Source organism: Etheostoma cragini, chromosome 8, assembly GCF_013103735.1.
Source record: "Etheostoma cragini isolate CJK2018 chromosome 8, CSU_Ecrag_1.0, whole genome shotgun sequence".
NCBI lineage: Eukaryota > Metazoa > Chordata > Actinopteri > Perciformes > Percidae > Etheostoma > Etheostoma cragini.
The window spans coordinates 14,953,024-14,972,316 of record NC_048414.1 but is presented as its reverse complement, the minus strand read 5'-3'; the positions used below and the strand labels follow the sequence as shown (position 1 = coordinate 14,972,316).

The 19,293-nt window shown below is 41.9% G+C and overlaps 1 protein-coding gene and 1 long non-coding RNA gene across 3 annotated transcripts in view; one reads left to right on the top strand and one right to left on the bottom strand.

The window, feature by feature from the left end:
* LOC117949470 overlaps positions 1-8,656 on the top strand; it is a 28,329-nt gene extending 19,673 nt beyond the window's left edge. The window contains exon 4 of the long non-coding RNA XR_004657690.1: positions 8,638-8,656. This is a non-coding gene — a long non-coding RNA (uncharacterized LOC117949470). The remainder of the gene's footprint in view (positions 1-8,637) is intronic.
* Positions 1-19,293, bottom strand: part of LOC117949414 (PDZ domain-containing RING finger protein 4-like) — a 113,341-nt gene that overhangs the window by 75,295 nt on the left and 18,753 nt on the right. The window lies entirely within an intron of this gene.

The following is a 19,293-nucleotide window of genomic DNA, read 5'->3' as shown; positions in this document are numbered from 1 at the left end:
CTGGTTTAGTAAAAGCAGTAACACAAATCAAAGGCAGGACGCTGAGTGACGCCCTCTATCTGCCCCCCCACTCCTCAGAATGCATTGATAAAGGGCATGGGCGGCATAAATTTAGTGCTAAATGGCCAACTGTCATGTAGAAGGTGAAGGATCACATCACATTGCAGGCATGAGCAGATGCCTGTGAAGGTCTAATGACGGTGACCGTGTCACCTTTGTGTGTGTGTGTGTGTGTGTGTGTGTGTGTGTGTGTGTGTGTGTGTGTGTGTGTGTGTGTGTGTGTGTCCGTATGCACATGCACGATGCTCAGACATAAAGCCCACACATAATGTAAAAGAACGCCCGCAGTAGAAAACCTTTAGCGTACATACGAACCGACTTATTTGTCAGTTTCACAGACCTCAAAATAGGTAATAATCGTGTAGAATAGAATAAGACAAAGGGGAAAGTAGAGTGAAGCGGATTGGTGATGAAGATCCTGTTTGCCATTTCGGAGAAGTGTGAAGGACTGGTAATATAAGCCAGATGTGATGATGTAATGCATCCAGATCCATCTGAGTTAATTTAATGAAAATTTGATAACTTTCAAGGTTAAAAAAGGCAACACAACACATCAAGCCTATTAGCAATATTAGCACGAGCAAGGTGGCGTGAGGGAAAGCATGTGGTTGTGTGTATGTGTGTGTGTGAGAGAGAGAGAGAGAGAGAAGTGGGTAGACTGGGGGAGGAGGGTGGGCATTTGTTTGCCTGATTTGCGTAATGAACAGTGACAACAGAAAAGGACTAAGAGCATTAATACACCATCCATCATCAAGCTTACTGTTGACCGGTTCAGGCCACGGACAGACCAGACCTGCTTCCTAATAGGAACCAGACCAGGTGCCTCCAAGCAGTTGGTACATCAGCTGTCTCAGACTTAAATTAAAGACAATGAAAGCTGTTTTATTGTAAATTCGGCTGTTATGTTATTGAAGAGTTTAAGTAATGGTGGAAAAGAGGGATTTTGTATGTATAGAATTCCTTTAAGGTCCAAACCAAATAATTATTGCCCCCCCAGTAAAAAAGTAGTCTAGACTGGCTGGACAGTCATCATAGTTATTTAATTAAACAAGAATTTTAACATTTGTTCTTTTTTTCAAGCCTCTCAATTGTGGTGCTTTGTCTTCTTTGTTCTATATTATTTTAAACTGAATATCTTTGGGATTTGTATTGTTGATTGGACAAAACAAGGGATTTGAAACTGTCATCTTGGGCACTTAGAACTTGTTACAGGCATTTGTTTCCATATTCTTTAATATTTCATAGATCAACTACCATACAGTTATTTATTAAAATAATCAACTGGTGAGTAAAAAATTATTACTTGCAACCCATACATCTTTATTTCAGAAGGAAAGTTTTTGAATGCAAAACCGTTTTAAAGCTTTTCACCACCACAGGACTCGATCAAAACCTGTTCAACCTGTAGGAGATTCTGTTAAGTTTTGGCAAAGTTTCCAAACTTATAACAACAATAACTAGCTCTCTGTTCTAAAAGCTGTAAAAATAAATATATATATAAGTTTTTGAGAAAATATCTCCAATCCAACAAATAACCAAGCAGACAAAGCCAGCAGAGGAGGGTGTGCCATTCTGCAAATCATAGCTTAAAGGCTTTATGAGATCCTCTGATTCAACTTTCTACATAAACAGAGCACCAGCTTCAGCAAAACAAACTGTTTAACCTTGCTGTGAATAGATTTGCATCCATTACAGTCAGACACAGTATTGTGAGAGGAGGACAAAGAAAAACACTACTTTTTATTTTTTTTCTTCCCCATGCGGAGGAAAGTCACATTAGTATCTTGGAGGATAAGCAAATTCATTAACAGCTTCTGGCAGCACGGGAGACAGGATTAACAATCCCTTTATGCTGAAATGTAATTGAAAATACGGCCCGTCTCATTTTTCACACAAATGTGATTGGATATGCTCCTGTTGTGTTGGGGTTAGCTGCGGTTAAGCCATAATTCGATTTTGAAACAACCATAGACATAGAACGTTACAGTCACCCGGTTAGGATAATGTCAAGCTTTATCATTAGAATGAATTGGTGAATGATTCCACTATAAGAAAAACAATGAATTTTGTTTTCCAATAAAAAGACAAATAGATGGCTTTTCAATATTCTAGATTATATACACATCTTGACTGTATTGCAGTGTACAGCAATGACCAATTAAACAAAACAAATGGAGAGTTTGAATCTTGCATTGATTATTAACATATGCCCCCATGACAGCTAAATATGATCAACTGCAAAGGGAAAAGAGCTGTTGTTCCTTATATAAAAACACACAAATCACTTGCAATAAACAAAAATAAATGACATATTGTAGAAACATTCATTCATTCATTCATTAATAGAAAGCACATTTTACAAACGGGATGAACTCTTGGCTAGCTCAAGGTTGGTGGTCAAGACACCAGGAATATTTCTTACTCAGCTGCCCAAGCAGGTTATCAATTGGCCATGCACATGCGCTATATATTTTATGTTAACATGCTCCCATGCTTTTGTGATGAACCTGCAAAAATACTAATCATGATGGACGACTGTCCCCGGCAGTGACACCGCCTTATGTCGTCAATAAGCAACAGTGGGCACAACATGCTAATCAACAGCATCCAATCCTAATCAGTGTGACATTCAGGTACATCTACTCTCCGCTATCGTTTACGATCAAAGGTCACTATAAGGACATGAGAAATGTAATGTATGACATGCCAGGCGTATTTTATTATTTGATGAGAAATGCTCTAGAAATCAATAGTGTGTCTGGGACCATGGAGCTATATAAGAACCGTAAAACTCCACTTGGCATTTCATAAAGAGATTGTATTCTAACTAGGAAAATGTAAGCACAACAGGCACATTCCATCTAAAAATGCAATTTCCAATCGTTCTGCTTGGTTATAAAAGGTATCTGGACTGTAAATTGGTGACAATATTCAAAATCAGGATTTATGATATTCAAAAAAACAATTCAACAAAAATCTCCATCAAGTCATTTGTTTGTCAAAGTTGACGTTCAGGAGCGGCTGTACACCCTAAATTGCCATCTTGCATGATTAAGCAAGCAAACCTAAGTTGGTTCCTGTAGTAATGGCATACAAGTGCATACTTAAGAAAATGTGTTGAAGATGTGGAACCAAACACCACCATACAAGCCTAAAGAACTTGTACCCCACCTCACTTCATACCAAGCAAGATCTACATGTGCATCTGCTGCTATTTTGATAATCCATTATCCATTTCAGGCTTTTTCCAAGCAACAGTAACAGTGAAATAGCAAATAATCTCTAACTCCAGCCTCTCAAATGAGAGTGGCATCTTTCCTGTGTCATATATCACTGTAAACTGAATATTTTGGGGGTTTTGGGCTGTTGTTCAAACAAAATGACATTTCAAGATGTCATCTGTAGCTCTGCAAAGCTGTCATTGGCATAGTTTTGACTTTTCATACTGATTAATCTAATATTTGAAATTAAAATGACAATTGGATGAAGGGTCACAAACTGATGATGGCATAATTGTTTGGAATTTGTATCTACATATACTGGTTGAATTACAAACCATAAATAAACTTATTTTTAGAGTTAAAATCAATGAGGCCTTAATATAAAAGAAGAAAGCCTGCAGGTAAAACTGCTACTTTATTCTTTCATGATGACTTATGACACCAATTTAAGTTTGCCACAAGTGTCCATCCACTATACAGGAAAGGTAGCAGAGACTTCTATGATGACAAATGGAGAAAATAATAACTCAATTTTCAGGATTGTTATGATCAATATTTAATCCATTGAGGAGGGCGAGCCTTCAGGATGGAGGCGGCAAGTTATCTCAGAAACCCAATGCAGAGGCCATCTTCTCTGCAGGTGGCCTGAGAGCTGCCTGATTGGCAGCCACTGATTGAGCAAGCCATGATAAGACACCAGCATTGGTGGCTGATGCACCACCACCCACTGACCCTTCATTGTTTCTGCCATCAAGCTTGGCACTAGGCTGATCCTCTGATAAGGACAAAGATTTTACTGCTGTTTTTTACTCTGATTGGACAAAAAGAAGAAGAAGAAAAAGAGAATTGACACCCAAATAGAGGGGGAGGAGTAGCTGAGGCACAACCTTGCGTGTTTCTAGTTATTGGCTCATGAATCAATATGGCTTTTCTTATACAAAAAGACCCGGCTGCCATTGAGAGTGAGTATCTATCACTTCCACCTGGAGCTGGGTGCAGTGGCAAGGTCACCGTTGATAGCCTCGCATTGGTTTGTGAGAGGAGGCTGAATGAAGGGGATGACAGCCAAGCGATATGAGGAATATAGCTCATATAACTCATCTTATACACGACCAATAGCAATGGCCCTGATTATAAGGGGTGATTTACTGTATCCCCAGCTTAGGGCTCATAAACATCAAAGCGCAGGACACTGCATATGGTCCCTGTTTTATGTTGATTTTTTGCACCATTAGGTCTATTTGCTGACCTGCAGATCGAAAGAGTGGCAATAAAACATGGCGTCCGGGGTTTATTAAGCATTCAACGCAGTTTTTTAACAACATCTGCTGAATAAACTGTATGCAAGGATAAGTAAAAGGATTTCTAACTCAATTGTAGGGGCAAAGCCACATCAAATTCAGGTCAGAGACCATTTTTTTCTTTTTTAATAAGAAAACAAAGAATCATTTTTTTTTTTAGTCTTGTAGAAAGTAGTACTGGGGACTGAATGTCAAAGTCTATGTAAGTCAAAGCCCTTCCAAGGCCTGAAGTTTGTTATTCTCAAAAAAGGGAATCAATTTCTTTTTTTTCCATCGCCCTCCTTAAGAGCGCTGTTCAGACAATGAAACCACATGAAATTGATGTGGAACAAGTTGAAGAGAAAAATAATGTACAGTTTTTACCAGATCAGCTTTCAAATATTTTTTTGTTGACTATAAGAATAATGCACAATAATAAATGAAAACGACACATTTCCTGTGGCGCTGCAGGTTGGTCTCAGTCTTTCTCCACCTCCCAGCTGATTACTCTAACTACCACCTTTTTCTGCAGCTGGTAGAGTGACACTCACTGCTGTGTAAACAATTGTCACACAGGCATGATAGTGTAACCAGGCCCTATAGAGGGCTTAGCCAAACTTTAGCAATTTAACAGTCACCAAAGCCACCTTGGGAATTTCAATTCAAATTTTATTTCAGTTGGTACCAATCTTGGGGACTCCCAGCAAAGCCCAGTACCCAAGACATCATAGCCCCACCCGCTTCACCGGGCATGAGTTCCGGGAACCGATGAGGGTTAGGGTGGCGCCCTGTGGTGGTCCTTGAAGTTCCTCTGCAAGTGGTAGTACCACTGCTACAGGCCTCCTCCCGTGGGCAAGGGGAACCAGAGACTGGACTTTCAATTTGTGGATCACTTATTGGTGCTGTTATTTGTGACCTTGGCTGGGGAATGGTAGGTTGGTTCAGTACAGGTGTCTCCAGTAGTATCCCTACTCCGTGGTCATCTCAATCTTCTTCTGCCTTACACTCTACAACGCTTACCGGAAGGGTCCCATCGGCCAAGCTACGAGTGTATAGAAACGTAAGTTGGTATGAGCATGGTTCAGTGAATTTGTCTAATGTGTGTTGGGTCATGCAATGGTGCTATGGAATACACTACCTCCCCAGGCTCAGGTACTCTTACCACTTCAAAGACTGTGGACCCCCAGGCATCTTGAATTTTATTCCAACCACATTTTGTATTATCCCGCATGTAGAATTTCCAATCTCCAATGGTTTACCCAGTGTCAATTGGTCTTGTCTCTCCTTCCTCTGCCTGGCTGCAGCCTCCTTCCCATCCTTGGCACAATCAAAAGCCACCTGCAGACGCCGTTGATGTTCCCCCACCCAGTCACACACACAAGTCCTGTTGTTTGTTGTGGGGGGTGGCCCAGTAGGAAGTTCACAGGTAAGTGGGGTTCTTGGCCAAACATACAAAAGTGAGGGAACTCACCAGTTGACTATTGGGTGGTGGTGTTGTAGTTAAACTCTGGGGAAGGTGCCTGCAGGTCAGCGGAGGTGCGAGAAGGCAAAGCAATTACAGCAGACTGCACAACATTAGTAGGCTCACCCTTTTTGGTGGCTGACTGCATCTGCGTTCTTGTTAGTGCGGCCAAGACGCTACCAAACACTAATCAAAAGCAGACAGTTCAGCCACCCAGCGCTGCTCAGTAGAGCCCAAGTGTGAAGTATGAAGATTATTACAAAGGATTATTGTCAGTCCAGACCACACATTTTTGGCCCCACAAATACTCCTAGAACGTTTGGGTTATGGCCCACTTCTTGCCCAGAAACTCCAACTTCATAGTTTTTCTCCTCAGGGTGTAGGCTGCGACTGGCCTAGGCCAGGAGCCTCACTTTCCCATCTTGTTCCTGTGACTTGTTCCTGTGCACTGCACCCAAACCACTGTGACTAGCAACGACCTTAAGGACGAAGGGTAGGGAGAAGTTAGCAAAAGCCAAGGTGGGAGTACTCATTAACTGCCCTTTCAGTTCCTGAAAACTCATCTTGCAGATCTCCAACCAGGCCCCCTCCAGTGACGCGCTGCGGCCTTTTTGAGTCCTTGTTGTTGAGAGTTCCGCCAACAGCCAATGCGGCGGTGCGGCCAGTTTGAAAAACCCATCCATACTGCCTGTAGTATCTAGCAAAACCTAAGAAGGATCAGGCCTCAAAGACATTAGTGGGGTGAGGCCAGTTAGCCACTGTATAGATCTCACTTGGTAAACAAGGCATCCATGGTGAAGAACCATTTTGCTTCAGACAGTACATCCAAGGACTCATCTATTTGGAGAAGAGGGAAAGCATCTCTCTGGGTCTTGGGGTTTAGCTGCCATTAGCTAACCTGGTCCTGCTCAGCCTCGGGATAGAACCTCTAAGTCAAGGTTCCTGATATGCTCCTGCACCGGGCTAACCCTCCCCTAATCTATGCAGTCGGTAGGAGCAAGCACCGTCCAGACATCTTTCTCGCCTATGCCAGCGAGATGTGGAAAACAATGACGCGTGATCGCTCCCCTTCAACATGGCAGTGACCGGCCAACAGAACCCTACCATGGGCTAAACGATACAATCACACGTCTTCCTCAGTGGTGGAATGGACTCCGCGTGCCCTGCTGACTATGTCTATAAACAACAAACAGACATGCGTACCCTGCTCTCAGAGCACATCGCAGCATGGATAGCCGGACACACATGAACTCTTGGACGTCAAAGCTAATAACATGGCCTTCACACTCCAATTCGCCTCCCCCCGACTCGCTTGGGGATGTGTTGGAGACAACCGTGTCATCTCAGGCAGAGACAGACACCATGACGTCAGAGATAGAAGAGCGCAATTACCGGGCTTCACCATAGACTGGCAAAAGGGTTCACTGGTCCCCACACAATTGATAGCTCATCTGGGCGTGGACATATACTCGATTGTCATGAGAGCCAGGCTGTCAACGCCAAGACACACTGATCCCTCTGTTGACCCACACCATGCCAAACGTGACAGTGTCAACGCTGTCTGTGATGCGTCTCCTCCACATAACAAAAATCCAGAGGTGGGTTCATCGCTACCGCCTTAATCTCATTCACCACAATTAACGGGGGGAACCCGATTGACGACAAGTGACCTCATACGGTACAGTGTACAGAGACGCGTCCCCTACTGGCTGAGGAGGAATGTAAAAGCCACAGGTGGAGGGAGAGAGTGGCCACCACCTCCTCTTCCCCACAAACGTACCTGCCTGGAACTGTCTGTGGTTCCCAATCAACGTTACGGCAGCAGCGTTCACAAACTGTCGTTGTGCGCTCAGCCCAGGTATTGGACATAGCCTGACACTTTCTACTGTGGGCCCACAGACATTTGCTGTCCCTCAAGGCAGTTTACATCCCCCAGGGTTTTGAACCGGGCGGCAGACCTAGTGTTGGGGGAGGGCCCTCTCACAATGAGGGGCAATTGAATCCAACTATTGTTCAGAAGCTATGGAGCAGGTTCGGGGAAGCAGAGCTTTGCCTCGAAAGAAAACACAATGTACGCACTGTGGTTTTCCTTGAGCACACGGGACAATCCACCAGTTGGCGTAGACGTTTTCTCCCACCAAGCACCTATATGCTTTTCCCCAGTCCCTCTGATACCTTGCATCCACGAGGAGAAACTGTCAGCCATTTTAGTGGAACCAGCGCGCACTAGCGCATCCTGGTTCAGCTGCCCCCCTGGCAACTTCCGTGGCACACTGCCACAACTGAACAACTCGTTATTTTCGCCACTGCTCTCACTATGCAGAAAACAGGACCAAGTTCCCACTTTCTATGAGCGGTGCAGTTCAGACATTGCCCCCCCCCAGTGATATCCAAGCAGCTGTGGGGTGGGTTGCTGAGTGAGAATGCTGCAGAGACTAGGCTTGCCCATGTTGTGCTGCGTGCCATCCGGGGCGCTCGAGCCTGTCTATTCCAGCATGTTACGCAGAGCGTTGGTCTGCCTTCCAGCATTGATTTTCAATTTGGATGAGAAGACAACAAAAGGGTTAAGAAAAACAATTAACCAAGAACAATAAATCTTGGAAGACACTGTAAGTATGTACACATCGTGTATGGTGTCAAATCACAGTTAATCTCAGTCTTTCTGCACAGCCAAATTCAAATTTAAACAAGATGACTATTTAAAAAGGTAGCATTACTACCTGCAATTCTATTATAAACAGAAAAGCAAAATGTTAAAAAATCTGCAGATGGTTGGGAAGATTTGGACAATGTAGTCCATCTACAGCTAACTTTAAGTAAAAACTACAGTTTTGGTTGCAACATTTCATCTTGTACTAGTTCATCAAAGAGGGAGAGAAGAAAACACATCCGCTACAGTGTTTTCATTCTTTTGGAATTGTGTTATCAGATCAGGTTAGTGACAGTGTAGTACCTCTCCCAGATACTTCCCTCCCTCTGACTGTAATTAACTGTCAGGGCCGATCTAGAGGAGAGGTCCCATGTCAGAGTGGCAGGATGGTTAATTAAGGACCTTAAAACGTATTTGAATGGAACAAAGACAAATTCACCCCGGCAACAACTGCGAAATGCAAAAACACCGCCTCAGATTAACTTCAATTAACTAAGCTCTGGAAGATAACCCTGTGTTTTCTTATGTTAAGGCACTCCCTAGGCTGATGGATAATAAAGAGCTTCCGCTTTCTCTTTTCTATCTGCATTAGGATTGTAGTCGATCCGGTGAAAGGAGAGGAAATCAAACGAATAGCTTATGTTGGTTTCTCCCTCTCTGTGCATCAGGGAAATGAAGCCTCAGCCTTTGATGGCATCAATAATATTATCATTTAAATACTGTATGTGTGGGTGTGTGTGTATATATATATATATATGTATACATACATAAACATACACACACACACATACACATATCTCCGTCAGTGATACCGTTTAATTACATTACACGGCTGTAGCAATGAGACACTATCATCTGTATTTGGTTGCGCCTGCCTTGCAGCTATTATCTCACTGGACATCAATGAGGTAGGATGTTATTCAAAGGACAAGAAAAATTTTCATATTTCTGCACTCTACACTCTCCATTCCCTTTTGTATTTCTCATTTTCATTACTCTTTCTTCATTGTCAGTCTTTTTTTGTGCCAACATTCTATTGAATTGCTTGTTTACAATTTTACTTTTCTGCCTCTCATGCTGTGTTTGATTCTTCACTACTTGTACCTTCTTTCCACCTCAATCCCACTTTCCTCTGCATGGGCCCCACAGTAATAAAAAAAGTGTGTGTGTGTGTGTGTGTGTGTGTGTGTGTGTGTATGTGTTTGGGTGTCCTTAACAAGGCACAGTCTTATCCTGCTCGCTTGATTGCAGGCTGCTGTGACACAGTGAGAAGAGACAGCTCAGTGCCAGCCCTCCTGACCCCACCCCAGAGACCACCTCCAGCCAATCAGCACTCTCATCAGCAGCTGGGAGAGACAATCAGATGGAACGGCATCGCAGGTAAACATAAAGAGGCACAGGGAGAAGACGTGGGGTGAAACAGCATGAAATTAAGTATTTGAGTGAGAGTAAGAAAAGAGAGGTAATCAAAAAAGAGAAAATGACAGATCAAATGATCGAATAGATTGTTGTACAAATATGCATCTAACTAGGGGTTCAATTGAAAATCAGGAAGGAACACCAAAACAAACTACAAAAAGCTCACTTGCCATTACATGCAGACGGCTTTGCCCTATTAGAAAATAAAACCAATCTAATCCTCATTTTAGGACCCTCGTCACTTTCCCATTCATGGAGTGCTGCTGCAGGAAGGATTATTGCTTTATTAGTCTCCTCGGCCATAGCAACCCAAAGTAATCAACTCCATATTGTGTAACCTTCCCGCTCATCCACCTACTCCTCCCACCTAGAACCATCATGCACTGCTTCCCCTGCCTGGTAACCCCACATATAGGTCTCCTCCATGGCAACCCATGTCCACCCACAGCATTCTAATCTAATGATAACTACCATCCAGGCCAGCCTACCCCCTCATGAAAATGATAGTATGCAGGGGGAACGTGGATGCAGATTCTGTAATCTTGCGTGCAAAGGTTTAGACACTATTATTGGCTATGACAACTTCTTAATTGAAATTATGATGATTTTCTTTTTTAAATCTTTTTTTCTGCCATAGGCTGTGTCAGAATTACTGACCAACCCAGGAAACGATACTGACCAGCAACTGCTGCACAGAAAACATGGATACCACTGCTGCGCATTACTTCCCTGAACAAAACTTGACACATCCTAGCAATTCTATAACAAGGCAGCTGGCTAGCGTTTTTATTTTCAAAATATCAAAAATTCACATTTCCACTGGATTTGGTTCCAACTCCTGGCTCCACTGGAAGCCTGTCAAAAGAAAATGTGTACCAGAACAAATGTGCATTGCATGTATTTTATGGTGTGTGCTGCACAACTTAAGATTTGAATTGACTACTGTTGCTATCATTTCTGTGAACAGGTTTCCTGAACCACAGGACGTCTCAGAATTGAGAATGACTGGCAATTGTCTCTTTATCAGTGTCTTGCCGGTCACTCTGAAACATAAAATGTGCATGCATGTGTGTGGAAGAAGTAGTGATAAAAAAATGGAAGGCTGGCTGGAAGTGGGTTGTCTCTAACTCAACTTGAGTCAGCATCACCAGCTAACTCAAGCAGAGGCCCCATAAGTGGCAAGCTCAAAAGGTTTTCATTAAAAATGTCAGTGTTTCGTTGTTAGTGGATGGTCCAGAAATGAAACAAATCTGGATATTATCTGAATCTAGTTGCCTTAACAATTCTCATCCAAAGACAAACATGTGTAGGCTCTCTTTCTCAGGGAGAACAACAAGGACTCACTAAGTCTTATTTTATCAACTTCAAAAAGAAGCAGAAAATCCTTGCACATGTAGTCACACGATAGAATGCAATTACACTTCGGATATGTACTGTATTGATTTCTGAAGATGTGAGGCACATATTTCTAACTCATTTTTAAATCACCATTCAAATTGAATAATGATGCATACTTCCAGTGTACCCTCCAGAGGACAAAGCACTTGTTATTTGCAGTCTCTTACATCTAATAACTCCAAATGACAGAATCCCAGTTACAGACCTTCGCAACAAGGCCTCCCATCCATAAACATAAAGGGCAAACCAATGACATTTCCATTGTGGACATGTGTTATTTCCCCAAAGACTTCAAATTAAATTAAATCTAACGTTTCCTTGTGTCACTCCTGTCAGAGCAGAGAGGGAAGGGGTATCCCTTAATGCAACACGGTCTGGTGAAATGATGGCCAAGCTCTGTCTGGTCGCTATCTCAGTTTAAGCCTCAGAATCCTGATAAGGAAGCTAATTGAAGGGTAGTTTATGAGGGAGAGCAGGAAGACGGGATGGCTCGAAATAAAGTGACAGGATATTTGCATCTGTAATGAGGCTAAGGATTTTTTTTTAAGGAAAATATAATCTCACATATGGAAGGTGAAACGGAATTGTCCTTTTTCCCCCCCTCACATAGAAGATGAAAAAGGGTTGACAGAATCATTCTTTTCATTGATTTCAGAGGACATGGTAAAGAAATGGCTTCCATCAGTGGTACTAAGGGCAAACAAAGAATTTTCAGCTGCAGTGCCTACGAGCAGAGATAAATGTTGGACTGAAGGCTATTCTCCTAGCTGTGGGATCCTAATGATCTGCAGCCGCCACACTCCCATATCTCTTGTGGTACATGAGCCCCTGTGACATACTTGACGCTCCGGTCCTTTGGTCAGAGCACCGCCATATGTTTTGGGTCCACCATTTCTCTGCAGGTCAACCTATTCCGTGGTGTTTTTGCAAGCAGTCGCACAACACATTGATTATACAACAGCAGACTCTTAAATGACAGCCGATTGGTGGGGCTTCAGACTGGGTGAGATAGCTATCAACATTAATATTGCAATTTATCGAACCAAAGAGGATTAATTATGTTTATCTTTTAATCCTCAAATGGAGCTGCGTGCATGCCCCTAAAGAAGCAGGAGCAATACTCGTGGGCTTCCAGCTCTGTCAATAACAAGAAGGGTTAGCTCGCTGTCAAATAGCGTACAGTGAAATTAGCTCTTAATGTCAATTTCTAACTATGAACACCCTTGCCCTCCCTTAGCTCTGGAAATGAGCAGCAAGCCACTGCTGCGAGCTAACTAGCTGGAGAGTGCACCTCCATTAGACTCACAATTACTGCCATCCCCCATTAAAAAGAAGGAAAAAAAGGCCCCTGACTCAGCCGTAGAAATCATATGAAATGCAAATATGAGCTTTAACAGTAACCTTCGGCCACAGCATCCTTATTAGCACTGGATGCTCTCATCCTTCTCCCCACGTAATATCACCAGAGTCGGCAACGAAACGATGCCAGTCATTAAAAACACATCCATCTCAATTAGGCAGTCCATTAAGACCATCGCACGTAAGTTATTTTGCACAGCTACATCTCTATTCAGACTTATGGTAAAACCTGGTTTTGTAATGATCCACACACCCCCACCGATTGTCAAATTAAAAAAAGGATTCTAACATAACATCCATATTAATTTCCATTATTTTGCTTCCATGCAGCTAAGCATGCACATCAGCATCAGCACTAGCATACAATCATAATAATCCATTAATTATATAGCAGTGTAAGGAGAAGGTCTCCTTGGATTTTCTTGAAATTGACAGGCTGTTAAGGACATTTACTGTACTAGCACTCTCCCAGCAGTGTGCAAAGACAACTCCAGGTGCAAACTTCAGAGTTACTTTTGGCATATCAAGGTTAACTTCAGTGCCTGTCTATCCATCGTCTCACTGGCTACTTGATGCCATTGATTTTGATTAGCCACTGTCCCCCCAGTTGGCTACAGGGGAACAATGGTAATGACAGCCCCTCAGATGTCTTCATGTCAGCAGCAGAGCCATCCGTCAGCCTGCAGTTCTGTGCAAAGGTGGCTGACGTGCCACCTCTGTGTCTGATGGATGGAGCCTGTCTCTATACTGCCAACCTCTTTTAACTGCTAAGGCATGCCAATCCCTCTGGCCCCTCTAATCAGCTAGACCCTTTCTGATCCTCAACAAGAGCCCCAACCTCACATCTATTCATGCTTATTGTCAGATAAGAAATTGTGTGTGTAATTTATATGGCCTGTGTATGTGGGGCCCTTTTGAAAAATTACAGGTCTTCAAGCAGGTTCAGTGTATTATTCTCCCAGTTTTGATAGCTTTTTGATTGATTTGATTGCTTATTTAACCTTGATAAAGACAGCACAGCAATAGTCTGCAAGAAGACACTAAAAATAGACTTGCTAGTGTTGGTGACCAGTATGACATATAGTAGCAATAGGACACAGGGAGTGTGTGGGAGATATGAAATTGTACTTTTGTGTTGAAATCCTCTTAAGGAGCACCATGACCTTAAAACACTTCTCAAACAAAACCGAGCAGTATTTATCAGAAATATACACTTTGCTTAACATACTCCAACATCTACTTCAGAGCATTTATACACACTGAGACCCCTGTTTTGTTTGTGATTACCTTTGCTTGACTGTCCTGTGATAACACAATGTGGTCAGAAATCTGCAGACATTGAAAGCTGTTAGAAGTCGGAATGGAGATTAACATGCATGTCCCTGCATGACCTTATCTAATTTTAGATAGAGCGGGGCTTTGCTGGTCTTTGGTGATCTAAACCTCCAGCACCTTAAGGAACAGCAGGGGCCTTCTGCTGGCAGCAACTTCCAGTGCCTCTGGCAGAAATAGGCCATCACTTACACTGGTGATACTGGTATTAGGTAGCTACATATGAATCAAGTGGGTTTGCAATTCTTCATTTTGTTTTTAAACTACTTATGACTATGAACTATGCTAACGGCATGGCTCTATGGATGGCATTGTCAGTCTGCCGGCCGGTGTATCACTTTGGTTCTCTAGGTAACTAATGGATGGATTTCCCTAAAGATTTACACAGATCCATGATCCTTAGTAGATCAATCTTTGTAACGCCCCCGACTTTTCATCTAGCTCCCCCATCAGGTCACTGTTTGTACAGTGAAACATTTCAAATGTACTTGATGAATTGCCACAGTCATGGTTCTAAATAATGTATCCTAATAACGTTGGCAAATGTCCATTGACTTTTCCTCTAAAGCCACCATGACATTGCCGTTTGTGGTTTAAAAAAATTGTTTAAGGTAACGTCGGTGGATGGACGAGGAGAAGAGTGACTTTCTGAATTTGATTTATCAGAAATTCAAAGGAAATGGCCAACAAACGCTACAACAAGCTGAGGGACGTCCTCCGGGGTAATGGAAAGGAAGATAAAAGGCAAGCTGCATCTGTATCATAGCAATGTGTTGATAGAGCCGTTTTCTTATTATAGCTTGATACGTGGCTATCATCTGACACATAAGCACTAATACAACTGCAATATTCATCATTTGTTGGAGACGGCGCGAGCCATTTTGTCCACAAAACTTTTGTTCGCAGAAGTCTCCTTGAATGTTGTGTGACTCAGTGCAAAAATGAATGGATAAAATGTCTAAAATCAATTTGAAATGCCAATTTGATGCAAAACAGTACGTGACATCATCACATATAGGGTTTTATTCGCTTTAAAGCAGTTGGATGTAAACACACTTTCATCAACTACTGACATTTGCTTCTGGTGTTCTCCATCACTGTTTTGACAGCAGGAAATGACTGGAGTAACAGGCAAACCAGCTTTAAAAGGGACTTCTTTTTTTTTTAAATGAGTGTGATGTGAAGGTGGTAGTAAATATTTACAGAAACTTTAAAATAAGAAACAAATTGTTTAATTGTGTTACAGGGACATACTCTTCACACTACACAAGGAGTGACACCATACATATCATTAGCTGCAGTGCACCAATTCACGGTACTATCTGCAGATATGCCAAGCGAGAATATCTTTGTCCACAAACAGTGCCACTGCCAGGCAAAATGTCAAGGATAGGTGTGGCATGACAGCGAGCGGGAATAAGAGCTCTTCTCAAAAAACGGTCTAATGTATCTCCTCAATACCTCTTGAACTCTTAATGACTTTTCCCCAGCTCCAGCTCACGGCCCTTCATGGCTGTGTGAGCCAGTCTGGATCTTCCTGTACTCTGTAATAAAACCTTAAGTGAGCAAAAATGTCTTTCATAAAATGTGTCGGTTCAACAGCTTTATTGTCCTGTCAAATGGGAGAGTTTCATTATTTCATATCAAAGTCTCTCATAAAATGGCCAATAAAACTTTACATGGCCAGTGAAATCATCTATTTATTACGAATGTAGTTACACTAGTCAAATGTGTGTTGATTTCTTAAACCACTCATGGATTATACAGCAGTTTGTGGAAATTATTTAAATCCTAGGTCCCACACAATTAATAATTGCAAGCAATTTTAATCATCTTTCATCTTTTCCCAAACCATGAATAACATCCAATAGAAAGTTTTTTTCCCCATAGTAGACTGCAGCTTATTACATTACCTCAAATATTATTAAAAAAGAAAATTGTTTTCCATTTTTGTTTTCCAGTTCTCTCCCTTCACCCTTTCCATGATTGACGAAAGGACACACTAATTAGCTCTGCAACAGTTAAGACAGCTGTTAACCTCTGCAATCTCAGCGACCAGGCCTCATGACATGAAAAATAAAAACCCACACTGGTGCAGCCAGGACAATAGATCATAAAAAGGCATTAATAAATAATTACATTTAAATGTGTCTTAATGAGTGGAGTTTGCTGACTGGGCCAATGTTTATGGCCTCTGATGAAACTGCCAGCACAAGGCATCCATAATACAGAATGTCATAAAAGACTGGCCTGTTAATGGCTCTCAGTGCTCTGACTGCCATGATAACAGCATCCTCAATTACACACTGATGACATGCTACAACTAGATGTGCAAAAAACACTGAAGTTTCCTTTTATAAAAAGGTTTGCTGTCTCAGCACGGCAGCTTTGCATTCGTTAGTTATTGTTATTATGCATTTTATAGTGTGGGATTTTGGTAAATAGAATTTAGATTTAGTGAAAATGGAAAAGTTAAAAGGTTGGTTCACCCAAAACTACAACAAAAGCATATTTCCCCACTTGCCTCAATGGTATCTAGCCATGCAGATAGTTTTCATAGCCAAGCTTTTGAATGTGTATTATTAAATCATGTGAATTTTCCTGAACCTCGACACCAGTGAGACAAGAAGCCAAATGTATGAGGATGAAACAAAGAACGTTTAATCCAAGCATGTTGGACATGACGGCTGTGGGTGAGATGCTCCTTCAGGTATACTGGCCTCTTATCTGTCTGGCTGTCTTCTTAATTATTCATCAAGCTGTGTGTGTCTGTGTGTGTGTGTTTATGTCTGGTGCACTGTAACCTGTAAAGGCTTTGTGAAATCATGAGCGTGTTAAGACACATGAAACAGGTGCAGCGGCGCCACGGAGCCTCAGCACAGCATGTGACCACACACAGACATAATCAGCACGTGCACACAGACACACACACACAAACACGCACAAGGGTAAAGGCATGCACATGTCAATCCCAGACAACTGTGTGTTCCAAAGCACAGGGGAGTGTGCCCGTTTGATGCCATCATGCTGGGAACGGGTGTGAGGACATAAGAAGACAATAACAGTGACTGCTTGCAGCGCTGAGACACAAACACACACACAGAGCTGTCTGTTCTAGGGTCTCCAGTGATCGCAGTTGACAAGCCAAGAACACCTTGTCACCTCCAAACAGATATACATACAGCTACACAAACACACAGATACTCACACACACACACACACACACACACACACACACACACACACACACACACACACACACACACACACACACACACACACACACACACACACACACACACACACACACACACACACACACACACACACACACCTTCCAAAATCGTGGATATGTATCACCTTAAATAATTAATGGGGTGTGCTGCGACTGTGCGGTTACCAAAGCACTATCACACTAGAGATGAGAAGGGAGTGCAGAGGTGTGTTTTGGGGAAGGCTAACTGAGGCAAAACAACAAAGTAAAAACAAAATAAGAAAAAAAAAGTAAATTACTGCAAATAAGTATTGAGCCAACTACGCTCTTTATTAATGGACAATTTGTCGGGAGAAGTGGTTCAAGGACAGCTACAACCAAGGGCACTTAATTTAATTTATTTAATTTATAAGTACAACACACTTTAATCAACATATCTGTAAATGTGTTAGCCAGCCGGCTAATTTTCAAATGCAGTCCTTTGGCGAGATGTTTTGAGACCAGAGCATTAGTAAACAGCAAGTAAGTAAAGTAATTGATCCTCATTTTAGCTGCAGGGATTTTTTACAGTTGAATTATTGTTAAGTTAACTGATCTGTCTTATTATTTCATCAAGGAAGTACCAACTATCAACATCTGCAACTATCAATTATTTTCATTAGCAAGCACTGATTTAAGTGACAGATAATCCAGTAGCCTTTTATATATTCCCTTTTAAACAGATAAACATGAGAAATACACTCTAGACCTAGCAAAGCAGTCCAACAAAGCAATCCTTTCTGAAGGCTAATCCGTTTTGCTGATAAGGTGTTGATTCAACAATATGATCATTTTGAAAGCTATTGAACTGTGTTGTGTTACACTGACACAATATTTTGTCCACCCAATATAATTCAGAGGCATCAAAAACTACAGCCTCCAAAATGAACATACAGTTGAATCCAATCCTCTATTATCAACAAGTCAAACACAAATTAACAAAAGCTGACCATTTATAATCTTCATAAAAGGTAGGACTTATAGTAGGATTGTTGTATTACACCGTTTTAGCTGGCCACAGAGTGTATTAAAGCCACTGCGGTCAGAAGTTTAAATTTTCCAACTCTAGTGGCCTCTAGTGGTACTTCAGCTATGACTGAAGTTTCACAAATCCTTTAGAACACAAGGGAAAGTGAATATTGTCTCTACACTTTTGTTGTTCAATGGATGACATTTCTAGAAAGAGAGTTTAGAACATCTTTATTTCTTTAATTAGTTCTGCAAGTAATTGTTTAAGCCTATTCGTGATTAGGCCACAGCTTTGCCAATTCAAACACCCTCACGATCACTGGCTTCCTTTGTGGCCCACTGCAGTCTTTCATTGCATTTAATCACAATGTGGGTGATTAGCTTCTAGCTGTCGCATGTGACTGGCCGTGGGGGCCCTGAGGCTTCATCACGAGCAGGAACACTGACAGTGAGAAAGGAGAATAAAGGAAATAGGAGATAATAACTTGGCTCACTTCTGAGCCCTACATTTTGAAGATGAGCTCTTATCACATCATCATACTTTAACGTCAAACAAGAAACGCAAATCAGAAAGACAAAGCTAATTCTGCCACGGCTCGTTGGGTTGAAAGATGCATCGCAATTTTCTCCACAGACGCAGATTATACTTAATGTTTCTGCTGATGATGTTTTCGTGCGCAGCAGGTCAATACTGAACCTATAAATTATTACAACACGCCGAGAGATGTTTGTGTGCATCACTTTGAATAGTTGTAGCTGAGTGAGCTTTGCATTGCAACAGAAACATGTGCTGGGAGGAAAAACTACAAGGTTGCTGAGTTAAAGACAACAAAAGAGGTTACTCACACTTCACTAACTATCAGGATGCTTCACTCCAAAGCAGTGAGAAA